We start from the raw sequence: 12,947 nt of genomic DNA on the forward strand, positions 1-12,947 counted from the left end.
ATTAAAGATAAAGCAATATTTCCTAAATACTTTCTAACCATATATCACACAATCCACATTAAAATCATATTACCAATAAATTTCATGCACAGAATAATATAAATATATAAAAAACAAATATATTGGTGATATAGGACTTGTGTCATCGACCAGGTATTAAGTCTTAATGAAGAACTGAATTCTGCATCCAGTAGTAATTTTGCATATTATGTTCTCTAACACATTACTGTAAAGCAGACAGCATCAACCAAAAACTGGATAAAGGTGGATGTCATAATTTTTATTAGTGATTATTAGAATGTATCATTACAAAGAAACCTGAATATGAAAACGTAAGAATATCCAATTTTAACCTTCATATTTAGCTACATAAAATTAATAATTAAGTTGAAGACATTAGAAAATACTAGAAGATAAAACTCGGAAAAAGCAAAATAACATTTTAAATAACATAAGCCACAGCTACTGCAAATACTGGTAGAAATAACCGCTAAATGCACCATCAATTCATGAATCAACTACCACGTTCAGGATAATAATACAAAGTTAAGAAGTACGGCAGACTGTGGGAATATTTCGGAAGTATTTTACTAGGGTTTACTTCATAAAGAGGTTTACATACAAGACAGAAAATTAAGATTTTATAATAAAGTAGATAATTTCTAGCTTTGGTTAAAAACTGAAGAACCTGTACCTCAAAACATCATCATTAAGGTTTTAAATTAAACTAAAAAAAAAAAAAATTGTAGACAAAGATGGATTCCTCTAAATATATCAATATGTATTAGAAAGAATTGGATTGTCTCATAGAGGCTGAAAAGGTCATACAAATGATTGCCATTTTCACCAGTACCTAAAGTGCCTCTTTCAAGGTCCAAGCAAATTTCCTCTTGAGTCCTCCCCAGATGCTGTGTGTGCACCGTGTACTTCTGTTTACTCTTTCTCTGCAACTATTCTGGGATACCTCACACACTGTGTATGCCACATGCCCTAAACCAATGGTGTAAAGTGAGCCTTTGGATCTGACAGCTGAAAATACCTCCTAGTATGGGCACTTTTTGTCCCTTTGCCCAGAGCTAATGCACAGTGACCCTGAGCATCCTGTAGGCTAAGATGCTCTGACACTTGAAGATACAGCTTTCTGTGTCCCTGCAGTCCCCTGTCATTTAAATGACCACTGATGATTCATGCCACTCTCAGAAAACTAGATGCTTATAATAAACAGATACTTGAATATGTTCCACCCAAGCATCTACCTTAAAGTATTTGCAAACTTCAGGATGTTTTCATATCAAACTGTGTCCTGCTTCATTGGAATTAAACGTTTATAAAATCCATCCCTTTGCCTGTGCTGAACGCCAGCCCCCAACCCCATATCTCCTCACGTCCACCTGGTGCTCTTCCTTCTCTCTTGCATCTTCAGAGAAGATTCATGACTGTTTGGCTCTAATGTTCCTACCACACTTTATTCCTCTATATGGTATCCATTAGAAACACTGCACGAATCAACAATGAAGGGAAACTCCTTGTTTAAAACTGATTTTTTTTTTCTCTTTGAAAAATGATATATCCTCAATTATTTTACCGCTTGATTGCAGGGCAGGGGCTGAAAGTCAGTTGTAATTGTGCTGAACTCAAGCATTACTATTGTTCTGAAAATACATTTTAATAATCAAATAGATGTTTTGCTATGGATCATTCATCTTTCGACTCTTTTCTAATAGACTATATTTTTCCTTTCTAAAAACCAACAGTAAAACACAAAAACCAAAGTTTAATTTAAAAAATTCAAAATTTAACTTTCTCACCCAAACAGAATAGAGATAACTCTGGGCCAGAAGGACACAAAGATTGTCAGCTAACTAGATGTGCCTTTTGAAAACAACAAAGGTAGCATCGCAAGCAATTTTTTAAATGGAGCCTAAGTGTCTTTTCAATAGGATGGGTAGATTATGGGATGCAGTGTGAGAGGAGGAATGATTGTGATTTAAAAGATGACAAACCATTCGATTATCCATGGAAATAATCGTAGCCACAGAGCAGGTTAGGAGATTGAGGCTACAGTTAAATAAAGACCCAGAGAATGAGGTAAATAGAGGTGTGTGCCATATGTTAATCTTCTTTGGAGTAAGTTTCTCAGAATTTATTCACAGTAAATAAGTAAGAGCAATAGTTAAGCAGATAATATCTGTCTTGGTTTAATCCTCTTTTAAGTAAGGAAATTTTTTCTAGACCCTGGCAAGATGTTTCACAAATGTGTATCACATGGAAAAAGGTTAAAATGTGCGAATTTTTTCTATAGAATTAGTAAGCTCACCTGTTTAAAAAAAAAAAAAACATTGTCATCCAGTCAGTTCTGACACACAACAACCATATAGAAACCTCACTGATGATCAATTTAAATCCATTCTTCATTGACACTTAGCAGAGGTGATATTGGGTATCGGAAAAAAAAAAAGCATCCAATACTATTTTATGTGATAAAGGTATCTGAAATACTCTGAGACATCATAAAAGAAATGATCTGAAATCAGCAGACTTATGAATTATATTTGTTTTAATTTCATAGTTTTCTCTACTTGCAACCAACACACCATCATAACTGTGTAACTGATCAGTCCTGTCTACATATCAATCCCGGGCCAAGAAAATACACCATCTCCCGCTGCCTGTACCCTAAGAGGAAATAAATATTCTTTTCCACGTCAAACTTCCAGAATGGAGGGAGTTGTTTGAGAAAGGACAAACTAGGATAAGAATGTACGGTCTTCAGAAAGACTAGTGGTTGGATTGTTCTGGAGTCCTGTTACCGACTTACTATGTAAACTGGATGTCAGCAAGCCCAGAAAGCTGACAACTAATCTTTCTCCTCCACCTGGAAGAGAATGAGAAGACGTTAAGATCTTCTTGTGCAAACTTGGGGCACAGGTAAAATCTGACACTCAGTTACGAGTTAGAAGTCCCACACTCCTAGCTGGAAGTTCCTTCTCTGCGGACTGAATCTTTGTAACAGCTCAAAAACATACTGCTCTTGGCATTTGTATGACGTAAAAAGTCCCATTCCAAATAATGTAAAGAATTAAATGGCTTCTAAACCAGGTGCTGGAGCTTGTTTGGAAAAGTGCCCTGAGAAAATGAGCTCTCTCCAGTCCCCTGTGCCCTAAGAAAATGAACTGGATGGTGAGACACCTCAGTGACCTACCTCAGTGACTGTATAGGGAGGGAACTACACTGGGAAGGGAAAAAAAAAAGAAAAGTTTGTTGATGTAGCATGGTCACATCCCCTGAAGGGTAAGAGAATTATTATCTTTCCTCTACGGAAATCATGTGGCTTGTTAAAATGTCTAAAACAGAGAATTTTGAGATATGGTCATAGAAAAATACGCTACAGTTGTAACTTCTGCCTATCACCTAAGGATTCATGAGTAAGATGTCAGTAAACTTACCTTGGCCCTTTCCCAATCAGTTTTGAAATTAAATACATTCTGATTATCCCATTACAGAGCTTGTATGAAGCAGTAGAAAGATGTTTTCATTCAGTAGTTTACAGAGAAATAACTTCATACAAAAATCACTTGTGTAGCTGACCCACAATACGAAGTTGACTGCTGACTAATTTTTTAATGGATACAAATGTCAGACATCATTGTACTATATTGATCTCACTATATTAAAAGGCCTCTTTTACATTTTTTGAGCAGACCTTAAATTAAGAATTCAATTCATATGCCCCTTTTTTGTTCTTATAGTATTTCAATTATCCACAGAAGTAAAAGTTAATTGCTTTATAATTATTCAAAGGGGGTGTCCCGTTTCCCCTTGGTTACCTAATTATCCAATCATGCTTATCAACAATTTCCAAATTCCACATCTTGCCTAATAAGTCTTTTTTGGCTTTCCCATAAATTTTATCTGGATTGATGAGTATAATTTTGCTTGATATTGCAGGTGCTGGTGCCACGCTCAGTACAAGGGAGAGCGTGCTATTTCCAGCTATACCCTGCAATGTTGTGTGTATATATCATCTGGCCCTTCTAGCAAATTTCAAGGAAATATCCTTTCTGTCACCTAAAAGTCTACTTGGTTTCTGTAGCAAGCTACTGCCCCCTATGTATTCTATCCTTTGCATACATTAACATATTTATAATTCAGCAAATAGCAATTAAAATATTTCCCCTTTTCGCAAGGTAAAGTGTCACTGTTGAGATAATATTGCCTGGCAACCAACCAAAAAAAAAAAAAAGCAATTAATCTTGCAGGTTTTTTGAGAGATTTGTTGAACAAATAGTTTATTGATAATGAAGGCCTTTTCCTGTAGCACTGACTTTTTAAAAATAATAGATATGATCATATAGTGACAGTCTTCCATAAACCTAGTATATTGGACAATTTATTGGTCCCTTAGCTTCTAAATGCTATAAAAGCATGGATACTGTTTTATTCACTTCTGTATTTGCAGGTCTTGATAACACAGAATAAATAAAACTGTTTTTTCAATGAGACAATACAAGCACAAGATCAATGAAGCATTAAAAATTTTGTGCACCCAGTAATATGTGAAAGGGTAGAAGGTATAATAGAAGATGTGATTCATTCATGCAGTTAATATCCTTGTCTAGTAGGGAGACCATTTTAGCAGCCTACATGACAGGTGAAAAATAGTGGATAGACGGGTAAAGGAGACATGAGTAAAATCCACAGGATTGTGGATAGAGAGGGGTAAAGATGCTTCCTCAGGTGACAGGATGGTATGTGTTCAATTTTCTGATATCAGAGATGCTGAAAAACAACCAGAAACAGGAGCTTATGATTTTAGTTTTGATGTGTTGATTTTGAGATCAGTTTAACACACCCAGGTAGAGGTGCCAAATTGATGGTTGAATATGAGGCTATAGAGAGAAATGGCCTACAATGAAATGTAAACCCAGAAGTCATTTGTGTAGAGATTTTATTTTAAACTGTTGTTAAATCATAACAGAGTTGTTGGTCTCAAAAACCTAGAGAGGGAAGAAACACAAAAAACCAGACATAATATAGGAGATGTTTAGCAATAGAGGTGGGCTTACAGTGTAATAGGACTCACAAAGGGTACCCGATACAGCCTGAGCATTCAGGCATCATATTTACAGTTGCAAGAATATTGCCACTGAGGTTTAGAGTTTGTTCTTCTGTTCTGAGCAATTGGCCAAAATACTATGATATTTGCAAGACAAAAATGATATTAATGCTCATCTAATATATATATATTTTTTAATATATAGTAACTGCTTTTAAATAGAGTAAAAATGATTTTTTTTAAAAAAAAGCTTTCTAAGCACTAAAATCTTAGGATGATAACCTACTTTTAATTTAGGTTGTTCAATGTTGTTGTTCTTGTATTCTTAGGTACTGTCAAGTAGGTTTTGACTCAAAGCAACTCCATGTGCTACAGAACAAAACACTGCCTGGTCCTGGGCCATCCAAATCATCATTGTTATGCTTGAGCTGATTGTTGCAGTCACTGTGCCAATCCATCTTGTTGAGGGTCTTCCTCTTTTTTGCTGATCTTCTAAATACCAAGCATGATGTCCTTCCTTAGGGACTGGTCCTTCCTGAGAAACTGTTTGTTCTTCTGGCAGTCCACAGTATATTCAATAATCTTCTCAAACACCATAATTCAAAGATGTCAATTCGTCAGTCTTTCTTATTCATTGTCCAGCTTTTGCAAGCATATGGAATGATTGAAAACAGCATGGTTGTTCAATATTAGATCACATAATGCAGCCCAGTTCAGAGATGATGTAAATGTTATGCCATTTGGCCAGGTTTCTAAATCTCTCTGATTCCGAAATTGAACTCTAATGGTTTTTACTGAAACCTATTTATAGAGTCATGAACATGACCAAATTATTTATTGAGTTGTCATCTTACTAAGTCTCCCCTAAATGTTTATTGACAACCATGTCCTACTCAATCAGAATTTTTTTCAGTGCTGTCTTTACTTTTTTGTTTCTCATGGTATAGATGAGTGAGTTAAGGATGAGTGGGCTAAGGATGAGTGGGCTAAGGATGGGCATCATCACAGTATAAAAAAAAACAAAAACAAACCCACTGCCATTGAGTTGATTCCGACTCATAGAAAAGGGAAAAAGACTTTCCCCTGTCCATGGATCTGCCCTTGGCTGGCTACAGATACATGAAGATGAAGGTTAAGGAGGAAAAAAAAAAAAAAAAAATTTTGCAGGTCCTAAATGCTATGTCAGCCAATAGCTGATTTGATCTTCCCAAGTGCTTGAGCAATGTACTCACAGGAGATCAGGATGAGTAACAAAGACACCACCAGGAACAAGACACTAGCAACAAAGAGTTCAGCCTGGTTAAATGTGATGTGCAGACAGGCCAATCTGATGAACACAGAGACATCACAGAAGAAATAATGCACTCAACGATGACCACAAAAGCTATAGCACGAGCATGGGCTGAATTAACATTGTGGACAACTCACTGAGCCACACCATACAGGCCAGGGCATGACAGTACCAAGGATGCATAACAAAGGCATAACGTAGAGGGCAGCAGACAGCAACATAGCAATCATAGGACATGACTGCCAGGCGGACACACTCAGTGTAACCAAGGGCAAAGGAGACATAGACTTGAACTACATAGCCACCATACATGATGGACTTATCTGCACTTCACAAGTTGACAAGAAGCTGAGGGATGATACTGCTGGTGAAATAAAGATAGAGGAGAAAGACATGGAAAAAGCAAAAGCACAGGGAGTATAGAGTTTAGGCTCCAGGAGGGATATTAGGATGATGGTAGTGTTGCCTAGAAGGGTTTTGAGGTAAAGGGACAAGATTATTCCAAAAAGAAGAAACTCTAACTGACAACTTTGAAAAACCTAGCAGAATCAATCTAGGCAAGGCACCGTCATTGATCCACCACATTACTCTTGCTTAGATTATTTGCTCCTGAGAGATGAAATCACATTAAACAAAAGCCCCAGAGATTTTATGATAAATACTTGACAGTTAACATTTTGAATAAAATATGAAATATTGAACGCGTATCACAGATGCCTAAAATTTTTAGCAATTTCAATTATAAGTCTTTCCTAAGGTCTATCTCCTAGTTCATCTGGTATTTTTTCTGTCTTTTTATTCTAGTATAATGGGTTTAGCTCCTAGATGTCTATACTGTGTCAAGCCAAACTCTCTCAAATAGATTTACCCCTTATCGATTTATATAGCAAAACTTTAATAATTGTGCTCATGAGGAACCTGTACATAGATCAAGGGGCAGTAGTTCTGACAGAACAAGGGGATACAGGAAAGGTGTGTGTCAGAGTGGTATCTTTTCACCATACCTATCCAATCTGTATGTTGAGCAAACAATCCAACAAGCTGGACTATACGAAAAATGGGCTATAAAAACTGGAGGAAGACTCATTAACAACCTGCCTTACCCAGATGACACAGCCTTGCTTGCTGAAAGTGAAGAGGACTTGAAGCACTTACTGATGAAGATCAAAGACCACAGCTTTCAGTATGGCTTACACCTCAACATAAAGAAAACAAAAATCTTCACAACTGGACCAATAAGCAACATGATGATGAATGGAAAAAAGCCTGAAGTTGTCAAGGATTTAATTTCACTTGGATCGACAATCAATACCAGTGGAAGCAGCAGTCAAGAAATCAGAAGACACATTGCACTGGGCAAATCAGCTGCAAAAGTCCTCTTTAAAGTGTTGGGAAGCAGAGGTATCACCTTGAAGACTAAGGTGCCCCTAATTCAAGCTCTGGTGTTTTCAATTGCCTCCTATGCATGTGAAAATGGGGCAACGAATAAGGAAGACCAAAGAAGAACTGAAGTCTTTGAATTGTGGTGCTGGCAAAGAATATTGAATATACAATGGACTGTCAAAAGAATGAACAAATCTGTCTGGGGAGAAGTACAACCAGAATGCTCCTTAGGAGCAAGGATGGCGAGACTGCATCTTACATGCTTTGGACAAGTTATTAGGAAGGCTCACTCCCTGGAGAAGTACATCATGCTTGGTAAAGTACAGGGTCGGTGGAAAAGAGGAAGATACTCAATGAGATGGACTGACACCGTGGCTGCAACAATGGGCTCAAGCATGACAACGATTGTGAGCATGGCACAGGACTGGGTAGCATTTCGTTCTCTGGTGCATAGGGTCACTATGAGTCGGAACAGACTCGGCAGCACCTAACAACAACAACAGCAGCCCTACACTGTATGGATGGATCAGTTTGTTTAACTATATACCCATTTGAGAACATTTTGATTGTTTTCAATTTGGAGCTATTACAAATAAAGATGTCACAAACAATTATACAGAGGTTTCATTTGTTTTATTTTGGTGGTTCCAGGGTGGGGGTTAATCAGCCTGCAGTTCCCTGCCCACACTTCACCAGTGACAGGAGGAGCAGGTTTGGAAGGGAAAGGAAAAGTAGGAAGGGGATCATTGCTTCTGGACCACTGAGTTTCTGTTTATGGTGATGAAAAAATTGTGGTAGACCCTATGTAGTCATACTTTACAAATCTTTTATCTAATACAAATATGAAAGTACATGAGATAATTTACTGATACTCCACAACAAACAATGGTACGGCATTATTTTAATTTTCACAAAAAGAATGGGACTAAGGGAAGAGCAATTAGGAATATATAGCAAGGTGTATATAAATTTTTGTATGAGAGACTGACTTGATTTGTAAGCTTTCACTCAAAGCACAATAAGAAATTTAAAAAAAAGAATGGGACTTTTTGTCATCTGAATAAGGCACAAGAACTCTTCTTAGGAAGAAGTTCACTGTATTTGGAAATACATTTTAATAACTTCTTAGCTTGTAAACTGGATCTTCCAAAACACTACAAGAAGCGGGTAACTGTTTGTCATATGGGGGAAGGATGTAGCAATCATGAGAAAGTATGAAAGGACCAGATTGCAGAAGAAAGAGACCCAACAGGAAGATTCTAGTGTGCTCCGTGTATGCTCTGTCATATCTGAGTTATCGTCACTCAAAATAAGAGTTTATTAAAGTTTCCTAAACTCATAAGGAATTAATAACGATACAGTACAAGACCACAGGCACTTTAAGAATAGAAGTCCTCAGGGAATTTGTAGAAATCTGGGGGCTCCCTAGGAAAACAGCCTGCCATGTAACTAGTGCTGTTCACACCTATTCTATGTGGATTTGGAAAGCAGGCTAAAACTGCATCTAATGCCGGCCTTCATTTCCTTAAACACACTCTTCTCCAGGGAACTCTTCCCTGTCCACGCCCATTTCCTCTTGTGTGGTCGTCCGTGAACTTCTTGCTTTAGTTACCAGAGACTTCTAGGTAAATGCCACTTAATCAGGATGTTTTCAGTTAGCTTTTTGATATTCATTTAGATAACTCCCTCTATTTTTTCCTTCATGAACTTTATCTCAACTTCATTTCCTTGACATTTTACAGTTGTTTAAGGTCCAAGTCATGGATTGAGTTTTGTCCCCCCAAAATATGTGTTGTAAATCCTAACTCACATTCTTGCGGTTACAATCTCATTTTTGAATGTGCTTTCTTTGTTATGTTAATTAGTGTGGGTGCATTTTAAGTCAATCTCTTTTGGGACATAAAGAGCAGATTAAGCAAGCAGAGGTGGGGGAAAATAGATGCCACATCACAAGAAGGTCACCAAGGAACCAAGGAACAAGGGCCTTCTCCCATTGCCGACACAGGGCAGAACCGTTCTCTAGAGCTGGGTCTTGAATTTAGACTTCTATCCTCCTGAACAGTAAGAAAATACATTTCTGTTTGTTAAAGCTACCCACTCGTGGTATTTCTGGCATAGCAGCACTAGATAACTAAGGCAATCCATCTTTCTTAGTGGTAATAAATTTGATGTAGATATATGCCATTCCTTTCTTGAATTATTATTATACTTAAATTGCCATTGAATATTTGACCATGAAAATGTGATAAATGGGTTAATAAATGATTGGGAAATTAACGCCTCAAACACTGAAAGGATAGAATATAGGCAGTGTTTTCCTATAGGGTCGCTATGAGTCGGAATCGACTCGACGGCACTTGGTTTTTTTTTTTCCTGTTTCTTCCTGTCTGTCACATCGGTTACTAATGATGGTACATTCCTTGACTTTATTTTTCACTTTAAATGATTACTGATATAGACCATCTCACAATACTCTTCCTCATCTAACATGATATGTGTATTTATTTGTATGTAAACTGAACACAGGAAATTGTTGCTTACAATAAAACATACAATTCAACACCTGCTATAATGAAGTAAAACAGAATGTATAGTACTCTGCATTTGCATAAATTTTCCAGAATCAAGATGCCAAAGTTCCTCATATTCAGAAAAGCAGTTTGTTGTTGTCGTTGTGTTGTGCCATTCAGTCAATACTGGCTAATGGCAACTGTGACCCTAATACTCCCTAGAATATTTTCTCCTTTTTAAAATAGGCAACTGAGAGCTTGACATAATTAACACCATTATGAACCTGTAAGTTTTTCTCCTTCCTCTTCATGCCTCCTCTTTCGCATACCTCTGTTAATAACTTTGTTTTGACCTAATGCTAATGACTTAGTTCTTTGTTTGATCTGATGCAAAAAACTTTGTTTTGTTCTGTCAGACCACCTGTGACTTACAGCCCCCCACAGGGAAATCAGAGCCCAGATGTCTGACATGTATATCTTTATCCTGATAAAGAGATGTCCAGCATGTATCTCTTTAGTCTTATAAAGAGCCTTTTGTCACTATCTCATAATGAATAACTCCTCCAGCCATGTCATCTGCAGGCTACAAAGACACTTCTAACCCTTGTAAAAGTTCTGTATAAGTTCCAATGTAAAATTGCTTTTGGAACTCCTCAGAGACAGCCTGTGCTGCTGTTGGGTTCCTGGTGATGTATACATCTTCTGAATAAACTTTCTCACTCTTTCTGACTTGGAGTGCATTTCTTTGGCTTGAGTGCCCCAGGGCACGGACCCTAAGTGTGCAATGGCAACCCCTTGTGTTACAGAGTAGAACTGCTCCATAGGATTTTCTTGGGTATACTCTTTACGAAAGCAAATACATTACCAGACCTTTTCTTCCGTGCTGCCACAGAGTGGGTTTGAACTGCCAATATAGTATATAAATGTTTACATATAATAAAGCCATGGAAAATAAAGCTCAGTGGTTTAGTTGTTATTGTTGTTAGGTGCCGTAAAGGCGATTCTGACTCATAGTAACCCTACACGCAAAAGAACAAAACACCGCCCGGTCCTGCACCATCCTCACAACTGTTGCTATGTTTGAGCCCATTGTTGCAGCCACTGTGTCAATGCATCTCATTGAGGGTCTTCCTCTTTTCTGCTGACCCTCTACCTTGCCAAGCATGATGTTCCTTTCCAGGAACTGATCCCTCCTGACAACATGTCCAAAGTATATAAGACACGGTCTCGCCATCCTTGCTTCTAAAGAGCATTCTGGTTGTACATCATCTAAGACAGATTTGTTTGTTCTTTTGGCAGTGCACGATATATTCTTTTCCAACACCACAATTCAAAGTTGTCAATTCTTGTTTGGTCTTCCTTTTTCATTGTCCAGCTCTCACATGCATAGGAGGTGATTGGCCCACCTTAATTTTCAAGGTGACATCTTTATTTTCAACACATTACAGAGGTCTCTTGCAGCCAATTTGCTTAATGAAATGTATCTTTGAGCTCCTGAATTTTGCTTCCATGGGTGTTGATTGTGGATACAAGTAAAATGAAATCCTTGACAACTTCAATCTTTTCTGTTTGTCATGATGTTGCTTACCGGTCCAGCGGTGAGAATTTTTTTCTTTATGTTGAGGTGTAATCCATACTGAAAGCTGTGGTCTTTGATCTTCATCAGTATGTGCTTCAAGTCCTCTTCACTTTCAGCAAGCAAGGTTCTGTCGTCTACATAACACAGGCCGTTACTGAGTTTTCCTCCAATCCTGATGCCCTGTTCTTCTTCATAGAGTCCAGCTTCTCTGATTATTTGCTCAGCATACAGATTGAATAGATATAGTGAAAGGATACAACCCTGACACACACCTTTCCTGACTTTAAACTGTGCAGTATCCCCTTGTTCTGTTCGAATGACTGCCTCTTAATCCATGTACAGATTCCTCATAGGCACAATGAATTGTTCCAGAATTCCCATTCTCCACAACGTTAACCATAATTTGTTATGAATCTCATAGTCAAATGCCTTAGCATAGTCAATAAAACACAGGTAAACATCCTTCTGGTATTCTCTGCTGCCAACCTGGATCCATCTGACATCACCAATGATATCCTTGGCTTCACATCCTCTTCTGAATCTGGCCTGAATCTGGCAGTTCCCTGTCGATATCCTGCTGCAGCCAATTTTGAATGATCTTCAAAATTTTGCTTGCATGTGATATTAATGACATTGTTCTACAATTTCCACATTCTTTTGTATGACCTTTCTTGGGAATAGGCATAAATATGGATCTCTTCCAGTAGGTTTGCCAGGTAGCTGTCTTCCAATTTTCTTGGCATAGACGAGTGAGCACTTCCAGTGCTGCATCCGTTTGTTGAAACATCTCAACTGGTATTCCGTCAAGTGTCAGAGCCTTGTTTTTTTGACCATGTCTTGGACAATGTAGCTTGGACTTCTTCCTTCAGTACCATCAGTTCCTCATCATATATTACCTCCTGACATGGTTGAAGGTTGACCAATTCTTTTTGGTACAGTGACTCTGTGTATTCCTTTCATCTTGTTTTGATGCTTCCTGAGTCATTTAATATTTTTCCTGTAGAATCCTGCAGCATTGCAACTCAAGGCTTGACTTTTTTCTTCACTTCTTTAGCTTGAGAAATGCTGAGCATGTTTTTCCCTTTTGATTTTCTATCTCCAGGTCTTTGCACATGTCATCATAATACT

Source organism: Loxodonta africana, chromosome 2 (genome assembly GCF_030014295.1).
Source record: "Loxodonta africana isolate mLoxAfr1 chromosome 2, mLoxAfr1.hap2, whole genome shotgun sequence".
NCBI lineage: Eukaryota > Metazoa > Chordata > Mammalia > Proboscidea > Elephantidae > Loxodonta > Loxodonta africana.